Here is a 16,898-nt window from a genome sequence, read left to right on the forward strand (position 1 = left end):
TTTGCAGTTTTTGAAAGAAAAAAAGCTGTACATTCTGCATTTACAGTTTTTGAAGGTAAAGTAGTTGTATATTAAGCTTGTACAGTTTTCGAAGGTAAAATTATTATATATGAAGCTTGTTCAGTCTTTGAAGATAAAATAGTTTTATTTTCTGCTTGTACAGTTTTTGAAGGTAAAACAGTTATATATGTTGCTATTTCAGTTGTAAAAGATTAAGTAGTTATATTTACAGTTAAAAGATATAAAAGTTGTATGTAAATTTTTTAAGTATTGAATTAATTAAATTCAAAATTTTGCCTTTTAATAATATGTTGCAGTAGTTAAAAACCTAAATATGAGTTTGCTTTCCATAGAATAATTTTTATAAATAATATTTTTTTCTTTAGTATTTAACTAAATGAATAAACTAACATAACTAAGATAAAACACGTTAAACCACCTTTTTTAATTAATTTTACTGTTAAACTAAGTTTAGTTAGATGAAACTTTCAAACGTATACTCAATTGCTAGTTATATAAAAGTTAAAAAACTGTACTGCATTTAATGCTGTAAATTTATTGCTTATTTATGATATAAACTAAAAACTTAAAATGTTTAGTATTTAAAAAGTTCAACTGAGTTTATTACTAAAATGGTGATAGGAAAAAATAAAAGCTAAAAACGCTTAAACTTAAATTAATCATACTTATAGAACTTAAAAATTCTTTTTAAATGCTTGGCGCAACAGCTTTTATTTATTGCTATAACATTACTCTAAAACTTAGATTATTAACATGGAGCAACTGAAATTACTGAGCATTAAACTAGTAAATACATTAAACTTACACCTAGTAGCTAAATGTCTTTATTAGAATAACTTTGTACCATTAAATATAAAAATAATAATATGTAAGTTGTAACAATATATGTAGGTAATTATATATCTAGTAAACTTGTTAAAAAAACATGTTGATTACTTCAAATTAAGTTAGTATATATATATATATATATTGAAGTTTTTTCTTGACCGCTTTATTAATTAAGCATTAATGATACAAGGTAACTAAGTTTTTTTACTTTTTTTTAACTTTGGTAATAAAGTTGTTTATTAAAAGTTATATTAAGTTTGAAAACTAGTAAAAAATTAAGCTTTAAACCAGTTTAAATAATTGTTCAAAGGTATTAAAAAGTTGTGTTGAAAAGCTTTAAAGTTAAAATTTTTAGTCATATAAAACATGGTAAATGTTTTGATTTGTAACTCATTATCAACACATATACAGTATACACATAGCAAATAACTACTTAAAACTTTGAAGCATATTTTAAAGTAGTCTGCTATTAAAATTATTGTAAAATGTTAACTAATTAGTTATGTGTACCATAAACTTCAACTCCATTCACATTGTAGATACTTAGTAATTGCTTGTAATGAGTGTTAATTGGAAAAACAAACCAAAGTTTCAAAAAGTAGACCACAATCTTCTAATAAAGATTATAAAGTTGTATGAGATGTAGTGTTTTTATAAACCTTTTAAAATGAACAGTTTAAATATTTAATTAAAAGTAGCTAACTAATTTCAAAATAAAAGATAGTGTAAATTTATTTGTAATCGAAATAAACTCGCATAAGCTACGTTGCTTACACTTCAAGGCTAGCTATATGGTTGCTATGTAAGTTATGCCTTTATATACACACTTTTTATTGGACTGTCAAGTGGCTCGTTGGTCTTGGGGTATGACTCTCGCTTTGGGTGCGAGAGGTCCCGGGCTTAAATTCCAGACGAGCCTGTTTTGTTTATTTATCTGTTCCTTCCAAAATTTTCTTTCTTGGAAGTGACAAAAATTTCTTTTGTAATCGTTTATTACATGTTGTAAAAGTAGAATTATAACAAGTGAATAGCACTCTCTAAGTTTTTTGTAACAATTTTATCCGTATTTATCTACTATAAAGTAGAGAACTACGTAATTTTAGTATTAAACTGTCACAAAAAACTTTAGAGAGTGCCATAAACTTGTTATGTATTTAATTAAAATCAATGTTTGAAGTTTTAAAGATAGTGTAAAAAAAAGTTTAATATCATTAAATTATACTCTAACTTTTATTTTCCGCTAGGTAGACTTAAGTCACAATTATAAACTTACTTATGCAATTAATTTTGTTTTAGTAGTTGAGATTTTATAAATTTGTTTGGATTACATTTGTTGTTTTCTAAAACAAATAAATACAGTCATAAGAATTAACTAATTTATAAACACCTATTACTTTTAACCTTATCAAAAAAAAAATAAAATTAACAAAAGAACGAAAAAAAAGTAGCTAAAACTTTCAACATATTTCAGTAACTTAGCTGTCCAAAAATAAAGTGGATCTAAAGTTAAATTAAATATTTGGACTATTGTATTTATTAAATACAAAGTATACATACATGTTTTTACTCTATTGTTAATAGCTTTTAAGCTTCTTGAGAACATTAATATAAACTGGTAAACTGTTGTTCTAAACCTCCTATGTTTTTGTGCTACATAACCTTAGAGTTTTTTTTTCGAAATTAAACCGTAACTTATAAAAAATCACTAATAATCAACTAGTAAATATGATAAAAAGATAATTTTTTTCTTAATCCAGATATTTTTTACGTCTAGATTGTAATATATACTCATTAAAAAATTAGTGGGTAAAACTAAAAAATAGATATTGTTATTTTATTGTCTTAGGATCAAGTTTACAATTGATAAAAATTACTAACTTTTCAAACTAGTTATAAACTTTCTCAGAACATGAATATAATATATTTTTTTATAATTATATATACTTTTAGTAGTCTAGACTCTAGTGTGCACAGAATTTAGATTTCAGTAGTTTGGTGTACACAGATTTTCAAAAGGTTGAGTACCACTGTACTACACTACATTATTATACGTTTTGATGTTTACAAAAACAATCAAATATCTGATCTTATATTCCTAGCATTTCCAAAAGTTATGATTTCACTATTCATTGCTAAATTAGTCACTTAACTCGAACATAATAATTTTGTTTTTATAGTAAAAACTGTTTTATTATTGTTTAAGCACTGATGAGCTCTGTGAGCAAAACACTATTTGCGAAATAAAATTTAGAAAAAGTTAAATTGTATATCTACATTTGATCCAAATTGCATATATCGAAAATAAAAGCATCTCCGCCGGGACTCGAAACCGGAATTTCTGGATTAGAAGTCCAGCGCGCTATCCATTGCGCTACGGAGACGTCAGTTTACCTAAACTTTTACAGCTTATATATTTTATAATCTTAGTATACGTGGGTAACCATTAACATTCACTTTTAAACCAACAAACTATATATAAAGCTTGACCACACATAGTACAGTGCTTATTCACTTATCCGTTTATATTGAGCAAGGTTATTTTTTAACTATGTCCGGATAAGCATTTTTCCAGATAAGTAAAAAAATATTTTCATAAAATAACATAACTGCTGTATATTATGCAATGCATGGTAAATGATAAAAGCGCTATAGTAAAAACGAATAGTAATTATGAGTAGAGGATAATAAAATGATTAATAACAAGAGCAAAACTTTAGGTAAAATTATTTAATTATCATTTTTAAGGTAGAAAAACATCAGACTTACTAACTATATGCAACGATGTACGTTTTTGAGGGTAAATAAAACTCATCATTTGTAATTCCACTTACCCTAACTTTTAGTTAAAAAAGAAGATTAATTTTATATAAGAGACAAAATAAGTTAATTTTTACTATAAAATAATAAAATTGAAAAATATTTAAATTTATCTCTTGTTTTGAACAAAGTTTGAATGTTGAAACTATTTTGAACTTTCTTCATGACTGGAACTGTTCGGATAAGTGAATAAGAATTGTACTTAAATATTGATACTTAGTATGCAATTATAGTTTTATGTTATGGCTCTGTCTAAGTAATCATTTAACGTGTTTTTCATAAAGCAACGTAACTAAAACCTGAAAACAGTAAACATTAGAACTTACTGATATTATACTAAGCTCAAATTTTTGATTTCAAGCTTAGCCGTAATAAGAATTGATTGATTAATATTCGATAGTTATTTGTTCTAACTTTTCTAGAATACAATTTTAGAAAATTTATTTAAATTCTAATTATATTAAATTGCTCTTAAGATGTTTTTTGTTTTCAAAATTTTGCTCATATATCTATAAAGAAAGTTTATCATATCAAATGTAAATTTAAACTCACTATGAGCTTTATTCAAAAAACTAACCAAATTAAACATTTGGTGACTAGCTTTTAGTAATCAAATCTATATATTATTTAGCTTGTTTTGTTGTTATTAGCATTTTTTATATTTTGAATTATAAAACCAGTATTTATTTTGGCCATCATCAACAAAGTTGAGATGTTAATGCCATCGATAATAAACAATGAACTTTACCGCAAGATCAACAACAACAGCATCTGAGACAGTCCTACGACCGGTTTCGTCCTAATTAGGACTCATCAGGCAGGAATAGTGGACTTACGACCAGGAAGGCATAAAACATCTCAACTTTGTTGATGATGTCCGAAATAAATACTGGCTAAAACTGATCAAACGAGTAAGGTAACAGTGATAATAAAATACAAATAAAAAATAACTATTGAAAGTTATTACATAAACAAAAAAAAAAAATAATTTAAAAAAGCTACCGTCCGGCGGTAAGGGTTAGGGGTAACAGTGATAGTAAAAAAAAATAATTATAAAAAAAAGTTTTAAAAAGAACTAGAAAACTTCAACCCGTGCTAAAATGTCTCCGTGCAAAAGTGTCTTCGTGCAAAAGCGACCCACGTGAAAAAGTATCTTCGTGCAGTTTTATCTTCGTGCAGTTTTATCTTCGTGCAATTTCATCATCTCGTGCAAAAATTTCTTTGTGCAACTTAGTGAACTCGTGAAGTTTTGTACGCTCGTGCGAATTTGACAGCTACCCCTTAAAATAATTGAACAAAAAGTTTTTTTTTATTTAATTTAACATGGCTAGAAACTTAGACTCTTTTCCTTTTATTTACACTAAATTTCTGAGTGTTATGAGTTCCTAAATTAAAGGAGTTTAGAAATTGATATTTACAATTAATAGACTCTATTAAAAAGTAACAACAAATAGTCAATTCAGTTGAAATAAACTAACAAAATAATATTACTTTTTTCTTTCTTATTGAATACAAACGGAAAATAATTAAAGTTTTACATTACATTGTATTTTCATAATAGCTTCAATTGCTAAAAAAGCTGTATACTAAATTTTGTATTTAAATATTAAGTAGTTACTTGCTATAATTTATACAAAACTAAAACAAACAACTTCTTTAAACAAAAGCAACATTAATGTTTAATTGCTAAAAAGATTGAAAACCCGATTAAAATTTAGTAAACTAGTTTTAGCGTTTGTCAAGGTAGACTACACTAAATTTATCTTATAAAACTATTAGTAAAGTGTTTTATAAACACGTATAGTCTAATTCTAATACCATACATACTACATAGTTACAATACTTTTTTAACGAAAAAAATGTTATCAATAGTAAAACAATGTTCCTAGATTAAAGATATGTAAAAGTATAAACTTACTTAGCTGTAACTAATAAAAGCCTAACAAAAAATATATACATTATCGAACATACTTTAAAATAAGACTATTACTCTAGCTAGATTAGTTTACATTTATAAAAGTGTGTGAAATATTTCATAACTGATTCTGAACGCTTATTTAATTTATAAGCTTGCACTATCATTTGTTTCAATGCTGTTTTTAAGCTATGGTATTGCTACTAAAAATAAAGCTACTGACGCCTATCCTTCAATGTAGTTCAAATATATAAACAATTTAACTAAACCTGTATGTGGCCCGTTTTTCTAGGGCAGTGGTCGGCAAACTGCGGCCCGCGGGCCATTTGCGGCCCACGAAGGGTAAATCTGCGGCCCGCGAGCACGTTATTTTTTTGAATGGAATGCGGCCCGCGAAAAAAAATTTGTGGCCCGCGAGCATGTAAATGTGGCCCGCTAAGCAAAAATATATTTCAAGTTAAAATTTTTTCGGTAATTCTATTTTATTTGATTAGTTTGGTTTTAAGTCTCTGTATAGCATTTAAAAACAATTAGAATAAATTACTGCTTTAATTTGATATGTGAAAAAGACAGATTAGAATTCTAACAGGATATTTTTCTGAGTTTCATAATAACACCTTTGTTACAACAGCAAGTAATTATCTGAAAAAAGAGAGTAAAAAGTGCTTGAACTTAATAGGTTAGTTATATAATACATATTTATTAAATGAACTAAATGCAAGTGTTTACGATTTTGTACAAAAGTATTGCACAATTATTAACTAAAGTTTCATTTCTTTGTAGCTTAGATATTCTTTTTCAATATTTTTTATACCTAAGTTTATTTTATAGATTTTATATTTGTAAATGTTATAAATAACAAATGTTAAGTGTAAAAACATTCAAAATAACATAGTAATGAAAGTAAAGTTTATTTAATTTTTGTTTTTACACATTTTAATTTTTTAGAAGTTTTCTTTACATTAAAATTAATTTATATGCACACCAACTTAAAAAGATGCTCATATTTTAAACCACTTTTTATTTAATACTTTAGTTAGTTAAAGTTTAATTTATGCATAATTTTCTAACGTTGTTGTTTCTACATGTAATATCTAAATTTGTACAGACACATTTAAAACAGTATATATGACATAAATTAATATAGTTTTTGTTGGGTATACATTTTCATTTTTCAAACATTGTTTTTGTCAAACTAAGTTAACTTTTATGCCTTGCATATTAATACACACATTTGCTGTTTTTTGGAGCTACCTATTTAATATAAACTAGATTTAGAGATGGTAAATTTATCAAGTTTGTACATTGTTAATCAAAATAGTTCAAATTCAAGCTAATAAACAACTAAGCATTGACACACACTCAGACTATCACTATTTGAAGACTTTATATCTCAGGCCAACTAAGTCATTTTATAAGTTTTTGGCTAGAATTGTTTTTTGTATACAAAAATATCAGGAATGTTTTTGTTGACTCAGGCTGGCTTTTTTGCTTGAAAGAGTGGCAAATTAAACTTATGACGTAAGTTTTGCTCAACCCACAGTGATAGTTTAAGTTATAATATATGTTGGATTTTAAGTCTTGCAGCTGATATAATTCAAAATATTATTTTTATTATAGTGTACATTTAAGTGTGAACATCAGTGTTGCCAAAAAACTTGAATCCCGGAAAAGCTTTGAACTTAAAATTTGTGCTTAAAAATTCTTGAAAAAAACTTGAATTTGAGAATTTTTGAAAAAACTTATAATTTCAAACAATTTTTACATGTAAAGTCATGAAATTTCGATTTGACACAAAAAATTTAGCAGATAAAGATTTCTTTATTAAAAAATATATTAAAGTAGCTTAACAGTATTTTTTAATATTGATATCTTTTTTAATACACTTTTTAAACTTTAATTAAACTTTATACTAAAAATAAAAGAAGGAATTGTACTTCTGAAAACTTTGTATTGGTGCATTGCACCTTTACTTGTAAAATTTCGCCGATTGTTGTGCTTCGTGTTGGAACTAAACCGAGAAATTCTACTGAAATGTCAAAGTTAGTAAAAACATCTCTAATAAAAATTCTCAGATGAGCAATAGGTTTTCTATCAGTGCTCTCATGTTAACAGATTGATTAAAGTCCTAATTTGATTTATGCGACTTTATAACCTTAAAGCATTTTCTAAGTACGACTTTTTGTTGTCACTGAAGAAACAAACAAAGGTTTTTCATTACTGCCAACATAAATTCTTTAAAAAAGTTTTCAATTATAAACGGTATCTCATTTTTAATAATAAATTTTGCTACTTTATAACTTGCCATAACAATTTTTTTCTGATAGTTCTGTAGTTACTGAAAATAATCATGTGCTCTGTTGGAACTGACTTTGGTGATTTGTTTTTTTATCGTTTCTCGCAACAAGTCCTAACTAACGTTTTATTTTATTTTTGTAGCTCGTCTTATATTTTACAATTTATATTTTTAAATGCAATATTTTTATTGCAGATAAAGAATTGCTATAATGCTTCATAAAAAATAAGATTTTCTATTCTGCTAATGACTTAATAAAATTTTAAAATTTTGTTAAAATTGTTTAAGAAACTTAATTATTTATTCCAGCTGACTTAAATTTTTTTTTGGCATGTAATTTATTTACTGTTAATAACTTTCGTTATTTCTTTATGTGGTGAACTTTGTTTTAACTGGGTTGCTACATAAAACAGGCTATTTTAAAAGCTTGAAAACTCAGATGTGTGTGAAGCTTTTATTTCAAACACTTTAAAGAAATCGTTTAATTCCCAGAATAGGTTTTATGACTGTAGTATAGCTTACTAATTGTAGTTTTTTTCTTGTTTTCTTACCTTTTGTGTACTTTTTGATGATGATGATATTTTTACTAGGTATTTAAGCTTGATTAAAACGACTTATTACCTTTTTAAACTTTTAATAAACTTAGGCTGGTTTGATACAACTCAGACATTTTTGCTTTTTAAGTGGCAACCATTTAAAAGAATAGTTACAAATAAAATATTTTATTTAAGTATTCGAGAATTAATTATGCTAAAGAATTCGTTCTAGCTTTCTGACATACAAACCGGTATTAATTTTATTAAGTTAACTAATTACTAATTTTTTTTAATGAATGTAAACTATTTAACACGCAAAAACTTTTTTTGAAGTAAATATTCTTAGAAATATGAAAAAAAGGGTTGATAATATAACAAATATATTAAAGTAACCCATAAATTGTCTTTCAAGTTTGGTTTTTATAGAGAGTTAGGTTGTAAGTAAGATTACAAAAGTATTAAGTTTAACTTCTTAAGTGCTTATGAAAGTACATAGCTTATTAACACTTAAGTATATTAGTCAAAGAAAATTTTATTCTAATAAATATTAATTTAAATAGGCATTCTTTGTATAGCTAAAAGTCATACTAAATGATAAGGTGAATAAAAGTAAAACTTTTCTCTAGTTTGACTAAAACCATTAGATTTTTCAAATGTCACTAAAACTAAAACTGCGGCCCGTGAAGACTTTGTAAACTTGAAATTTGGCCCGTGACCACCAACTGCCTGCCGACCCCTGTTCTAGGGGGATGATTTCCGCTTAGGGTGCGGGAGGTCCCGGGTTCAAATCCCGGACGGGCTCATCATTTTTTTTTCTTATTAAGTTCTATAATCCGAAAATAACAACTATTAAAAATAAAAACAACTAATATTAAATTATGCGATACTTTTATTATTTTAACTTTGTTTACCAAGACTTAAATTCAAAGTTTTTTTTTTTTATTGCTGGCCTACTGATAAATAATTTCAAAATATTAATCATATAAACTGACTTTACCATAACTAAGTTTTTTAACAATTTAGAAATAACGTTAAAACTAATTTATAAAACATAACCTTCAGTATTTAAAATAGTTTATAAATTTTAGTTAATCTTTGTTTTCATTGCTTGTCTATTGCTCATTGTTATTTAAGATAAATTATAGAGTTTTCATATGTCATTTACTGTAATGAGAGAATAGAAGCATAGAATAAAGTAGGTGTATACATGTTTTCATTAGAGTAAGATATTTTCTACAGATAATAGTTATTGATAGGTAAAATACTTAATATTAAATCCGACTGTTATAAAACTATATAATATTTGTGATTATTAAGTCTAAAATAAGTAAAGTAAGCTAAATTACACAACAAAACAACAAATCATAATATAAACAAAAAACTCACGTTAATGGGAAAGATAACTAATTAAAATTTTATTGTTGTTAACTAATGAAAAATACATTCGTTACAACTAATAATTACGTCACAATGTAAATGAGGTTATTTAAACTATTTAATTTGTATTGCAAAGAACATTAATTTAGTTGTTATGTAATCTATTATGAACAAAAAATGAAACATTAACCATTAGTTAGTGAATCAATAAAATTTAATAAAACTTAACGACGGTGAATGCAATAAAAGTCACAGAAACTCGATGTAACATGTATATTATATATTGAATGTTTGTAATGATTGAATCAAAGTTTTATAGAATTTACCCTCCGACTATAATTCTTCACACCTTTATATGTTAAGTTCCAAGTTTAATTGGAAACCTGTATTCAAATCATAGATAAACTGTGCTTTTTTACCTACTACGCCCAAGAGAGCTAGTAGGTTTTTTACTGCAGGTTTATACTTAGCATATGACTACCTTGTTGTTTTACATTTTAACTTTCATATATAACACAATTTACTTATTAAATATTTAAAATATCTGTATGGGATATTTAAATTAAACAGCCGACTCCTACTTTGCGAATTGATTATTTTATTAATTATAAAATACAATATATATTTAATTTAGGTCATTATGATTTTATGTATGTCGCTGTAAATTAATTGTCGGTCAGTGCATTGTAAGCCCAATAACAAATTTGTTTTTTGTGTTTTGTTTTTTCTTAAAGTTAAATTTTTCATTTTTGATTTTACATTTGAACTAAATCTGCTTCCTAATTCTATATAACTTTGATTCAATCATTACAAACATTCAATATATAATATACATGTTACATCGAGTTTCTAACTTTATGTTTTGTAGTAGTGAACCATTAAATAGTATTTGACGTAAAATAACCTTTAGGAAACTAAACCTTAATTTTAACATTTTTTTTCTTCATTTAAATTCAAAAAAAAAACAAATGTTTTACAGTTAATTCTGTGAACAGAAAGTAATCAATTAAAAAATACTTTTTATTGTGTTAAAACTTTCTTTTGTAACTGTAGAAGTCTTTTTGATTACTTATTTAATACTGTTTAATTTTATTTTTTCTCTAGTTATGAGCCTATAATAATTTACCAGAAGAAAATAGTGAAAAACTAAAAGCTAGTGTTGAACTATTGAAATAAACAACATATTCTAATTGCTAATATATTAAAAAATAAAATAAAACACAAAACAGTTGTATAATTAGTTTAAAATTATTTAATTTTATTTGATAGATTTTCTAACAGTAATAAATCAAGTTAGAAAATAAATTTGAGTTTAATAATCTTTTAAATGAAAAATTTGAAGTCATTTCAAATAGAAACATCAAATCTATACTCTTTTAAAACCAAAAATAATTTTTGAAATAAAAACTTAAATGGTTATCAAGGTTTTTTTATTTATACAGATTAAACAAGTAATAACAAAAATATGTCAATAAATTTCTTTCAAACAAATACTTTAACCACTATGCTATGAAAACTTTTAGTGTAATGTAAATCGACAAATATAAACTACAAAATAAACCCGGTCAAAACAAAGCTATTAACATATTTAAAACATAAAACATTTTATTAATACAGTAGACTTCCTTTTCAATTCGCACTTTGAACAAAATAAAAAAGTTTTAACTCAAAAATTATTACCATTTTTTTACAAAATGATAAATTTAAATATGTTATATGCAATAACGTTATGAATAAACATAAAATCAACTAAAACATAAAACAAACATTCATAAAAAAAAAAATATTTATATAAGCTATTAAATATTGTGTATTTTTTGTTTTATTAATACTTAGTTAGTAATAGACTTGTTTAAGTTAAATTTAAGAAAGTATAAGTTTGCACTTTTTTGGGTAAAAAGTGCGAACTCAAGAGGAAGTCTACCGTAATTAATATTTAATAGGCATTATGCAAACCTGTTAAAGAATAAACAACTTAAAAGAACTTTTTATATAAAAAGAATACATAATACAATACAAAGACTTAAAACAATACAAACCAGGTTAAACAAGAAGTATCTTAAAAGATCAAATAAATAAAAAAAACTTTCAACAAAATATCGCTTTTTTACAAACTATCTCCCTTAGTTATATTATGAATGTATATAACAAAACGTACTATAAAATTTCTGTTAACTTAATTTATTTTACTTTATTCAAAGAAAAAAGAATAAAAACAGACAAAACTAAACGCAACAAAATTTTATAAGTTCAAAATGTTAAACTGGCTCATTATAACAGGTTTAGGCACATTATTGTTTGCCATTTCGCAAACTTTTAACTTGTTTTCAATTGTTAGTTGAACGCGTTTTCGTTTCTTTGCTGTCTTATCCATTTTTAACCAGATATGTTGATTGTAGTACAATTAAAGTGTAACTTGCTTATATGTGTTTATCTGGAATATCTGATCAACACACTTGTATCTGATCATAAAAATAATTACTGAATTACTTGCTTACTATCTGATTCAAACTTTATAATTTCAAAACAAAATACAGTTGAAAATTGTAGATTTACATCAGTAGTCCTTCTATTACTTGTTTTTAAGTTTCATAAAGCTTGCTAAAATTAGTTTGAAATTATTCGTTTCTACTTAAAACATTTACATCATTCCATTCTTAAATGCAAAATATTTTACTACTGTACCAAAAGTACAAAAATGCGTCGACCGGGAGTCGGACCCGGAACTAGTGCTTGGAAGGCACCAATGCTAACCGTTACACCATCGACAAAAATAAAGTATTTTAAAAGTATAGGTATAGAGTTATTTTCTACTTTTAATTAATTATTAAATCATAGTTTAAAAATATTTTCAACAGATACAATAGCAATTTAAAGCTTTTAAAAGCAAACTGTTTTTAAGTGTAAAAATATTCAGTAAAATTTAATTAAATATAATAAAATCTACGGATAATAGAGTTTTTGTTATAGCAGAGATTTTTATATTTTGTCTATGACCACATGTTTATAAATTAGCACTGAAATGTTGATAAAAAACTTCATTGATGTGGTAAATAAATGGTTGATTATTTAACTTAACATTAAAATTAAAAAATATTTTTTTTTGGTTGATGTCAAATATGCACGAAAGTTAACTTTTGCACAGCGTCAATTTTGCACAAAGACACTTTTGCACGGGTTGAAAAAATTTTATTTAATCTTATATTTTATTAATTTATTTTTTCTTTACGTTTGTGTTTTTACTATCACTGTTACCCCTAACTCTTAACCCCGGTCGGTAACTTTTTTTTTCTATTTTGTTTTTTTTATCAACTTTTTTTCTGCATTTTATTTTATTATATTAAATTTTATTTGAGATTTGTACTACTTTTTTTTCATTTTTACTATAACTGTTTCCCCTAACCCTTAATCTCAGTTAATATCTTTATTCTTAACTTTCGTTTTTATTTTAATTAATACATATTTTCTTTATTTTTATCAATGTTTTCTTTGTATTTTATTTGTATTTTTAAACACTCGTGCAAAAATTACTTTTCGTACAAAAGTGACCCTTCATGCAAAAGTTTCTTTGTGCAAAACTGTCTTCGTACAAAAATGTACTTTCGTGCAAAATTGCCTTCGTGCGAAAGTGTGTCTTCACGCTTATTCGAACCTTTGTGCAAAAGTGTCTCCGTGCATATTTGACCCGTTCTCATACTTGTTAGCTATATACAAAGCTTCGAGAAATAAGTTGGTTATGTTTATAAATATTTTACGTAAATAAAATTATAAAGGATAAACTACCAATAAAACTTATTAATATAAAAGTATATAAAAAAGAAAAATAATTCATACATTAAACTTCATGACTAAAATTTCATACCGTTATTTATGCAGATAATGAACCTATAAAATAAATTTCTATTAGAAAGACCAGGATGTGTAAATAAAAATAAATTTCATTTTTAGGAAACTATCTAACAACTACTTACATAAAATAATTCTATTGGTTTAACGTAACTTAAAAAGCAGCATTTATAAATAAATTGATAACAATTGTTAACTGGTAATAAGCAATTAAAGAATCAATGAGAGATTAAATTAAACTTTATCAAATATAGCTGTAACAAGGGTTCTTCCTAAGCGCCCGGCTAGCTCAGTCGGTAGAGCGTTGGACTCTTAATCCAACGGTCGTGGGTTCGAGCCCCACGTTGGGCGTGGTTTTCTTTGTTTTTTGCTGAAATGAACTATCTTTTGATAATAACATTGATTTACTTTAGGTGATTTTGTGTTTTTTTTTAATATTTTTTAATATCAAGTAGTATTAAACAGAATCTAAAACAACTTATTGTTTAAGCAGGGTCAACAGAACAATGTTTATGAATGTATATTAAAAAAAATAGGTATAATTTATGACCTGTATTTTTAACGATATTTTCTTGTAAAATTGTAAATTTACTACTAGTTTACTTTAAATGGTAATACATAATTAATTAGGTGAGCTTGATTTTTGACTTGAAAGTAACTAAACCATAAAAAATAGAGTTATGTGAAAATCAAATACAAGAGTATTACTACATTCCAACAAATAACTAGCTACCCGAATTAATTTTTTTTTTGAATATCTGATCAACACACTTGTATCTGATCATAAAAATAATTACTGAATTACTTGCTTACTATCTGATTCAAACTTTATAATTTCAAAACAAAATACAGTTGAAAATTGTAGATTTACATCAGTAGTCCTTCTATTACTTGTTTTTAAGTTTCATAAAGCTTGCTAAAATTAGTTTGAAATTATTCGTTTCTACTTAAAACATTTACATCATTCCATTCTTAAATGCAAAATATTTTACTACTGTACCAAAAGTACAAAAATGCGTCGACCGGGAGTCGAACCCGGAACTAGTGCTTGGAAGGCACCAATGCTAACCGTTACACCATCGACGCTTGTTTGCAATGAAAAATTACTATATATAAACCCAAATGTCGAGGCAAGTAAATCTGTAGCGCATTCGAATGCTAGCATATGTTCGTTCAAGCGTTAATTTTTTTGCCTTTAACTCGACAAAATGTGCTATATTATTGCGCTGCAAATTTTAAACGTGTTTTTGCTCGATGGCTTTGACGCTCGTTGAAAATAATCACGTGGTTAAGTAAACTGCAAACTTATAGCTACTGTTCGTTAGCTGTTGTTTAAAACTAAATACTGAATTTCTTGACGTCACATTTAAGCTTTAGCTACATATAGTTTAAAAAAAAAGAAAAATTGTTTGTAATATAAAACTAACGATAAATGGTGTTAATAAGCTAATTAAAAATTTTAAAAAATTCTACAACTTTGTTTAGTTGAAAAAGAAAACTTTAATAGCTTACGCTACCAAGAATAATTATTATATACTACATTTAAGATGAATCATAAACAAATATCTGATGATTTTTTTCTTATATAATTACCAAATTCTCATTAACTACTAAAAAAATTACTAATTTTATTAAGTTATGTTAATTTTAAAGCTATGGCTTAAATGTTCTTAACTTATTTAAGTATAAATAAAAGTCTCATTCTCATATGCATTATTTAATTTGTAATCTAATAAAATAGCTCTATATGAATTAAATGTTAATTTAAGATTAATCGCTCTTATGAAAGGATTCTATAATTTCTCATTATACAATTTCGACTACCATAACTTTAAGATTTTTATTGGGATCAGAAGATTAAACAAGGCTAAATATTTGTATCCAAGTATTGTCTTGAACAATTTGTAGAATAAAATAAAAACACTAAAAATGTTTGATCCTAGGACCTGGTGTACGAAAATACGTTTCAGTTATCGAGTCGTGCACTACAAATAGAATACAGTTAAAGGACTTTTCCAAATAAAAACATATCATCAGAATTGAATAGTTCCCTGGTCTTATTGGTCATCATCGTGCTTACACAAACGTAAAAAAAGCATATACCTATTAATGTTTCACTCACAAATTTTACTTACTGCTTATATCATGTTTGAATGCAAAAATGTTAATTGTTTAAATTGACACCTCTGAAAACATTATTAATTTTTAATTATGTTTTTTCAACAACCGGCTTCTAAAATGTTTGACAAAGTTCGATTTCAAAGTGACAACTTGGTTTTAACAAAGTTTAAGTAAACTTTAATATTTTTACAAAATTTCCTAACTTTGTTTATTAAGCTTAAGTAGTTGCAACTGTAAATTTATTTTAGTTTTAAACCAAATACTGTCTGTTAATATTTAAATAAACGAAAGTAAAAATGGTACATTAGTTTTATAAATAGATAAGCTGGTTTTAAATTTTGATGTAAAAATTTAGTTAGTGTTACTATCAAAATTGTCTAGTTTGTAGTACAAAATTTTTCCCTTTTAAAAAATCTGTCATAAGGTTATACTACTTCGGTGCACTAACTAGTTGCGTACTGTTTGAGTCTAAACTCTTATGAAGTTAATGAAGTTATAAAATTTTTCCTTATGGAGTTTTTCATCAACATCGGTGCGCATTTGAAATTACGCACCGAATCAGTATACTGGGTAATTTCCCTAACTTGTCACTAATTGGTATTAGAAATTTTGTTTTACTTTTCGAATAGTACTAGAAAAACATAGTTGAAAAAAGGCAAATTAAGCAGAAAAAATAAACAATAAAGTGTAAAGATGTTGCATTTTTTTTTTACTTCTTTTTGTTTTGGGTGGCACGCATGCACCAGCGTCCCTCCCCACGCTACGCCCCTGGTTTGTACATAATTTTTTTTACTGTAACAAAAATAAATTAACTTTTTTAAATAAATAATGTGTTTAAAAATGGTTATAATTTAAAAATGCACAAAAACTAAATATCGAACCGGTAATAAGATAGTAAAAAAAAGTAAATACTAAATGCACTAATATTCAAGTCGCATAAAATCAAAGCTAAATGAACAGTTGATTTTTAATATCATCACAACGGTTAGCTACTTTTGAAAAGCAAATGCAGATACGCTGCATTTGATAAGCATTTGGTTTATATAGTATAAATTTTGAATCTCTAACAAGCATTGTTGGTTCAGTGGTAGAATTCTCGCCTGCCACGCGGGAGGCCCGGGTTCGATTCCCGGACAATGCA

General features: G+C 25.8%; 4 non-coding genes across 4 annotated transcripts; 2 read left to right on the top strand and 2 right to left on the bottom strand.

Moving 5' to 3' along the window:
* Positions 1-3,157: 3,157 nt before the first annotated feature.
* On the bottom strand, positions 3,158-3,230 carry Trnar-ucu (transfer RNA arginine (anticodon UCU)). Its single transcript has one exon. It is a non-coding gene; the product is annotated as a tRNA-Arg (tRNA).
* A 10,684-nt stretch (positions 3,231-13,914) lies between these two features.
* Trnak-cuu (transfer RNA lysine (anticodon CUU)) lies at positions 13,915-13,987 on the top strand. The gene has a single exon. It is a non-coding gene; the product is annotated as a tRNA-Lys (tRNA).
* Positions 13,988-14,650: 663 nt separating this feature from the next.
* On the bottom strand, positions 14,651-14,722 carry Trnag-ucc (transfer RNA glycine (anticodon UCC)). The gene has a single exon. It is a non-coding gene; the product is annotated as a tRNA-Gly (tRNA).
* A 2,105-nt stretch (positions 14,723-16,827) lies between these two features.
* Trnag-gcc (transfer RNA glycine (anticodon GCC)) lies at positions 16,828-16,898 on the top strand. The gene has a single exon. It is a non-coding gene; the product is annotated as a tRNA-Gly (tRNA).

Source organism: Thalia democratica, chromosome 2 (genome assembly GCF_965202585.1).
Source record: "Thalia democratica chromosome 2, ktThaDemo2.hap1.1, whole genome shotgun sequence".
Taxonomy (NCBI): Eukaryota; Metazoa; Chordata; class Thaliacea; order Salpida; family Salpidae; genus Thalia; species Thalia democratica.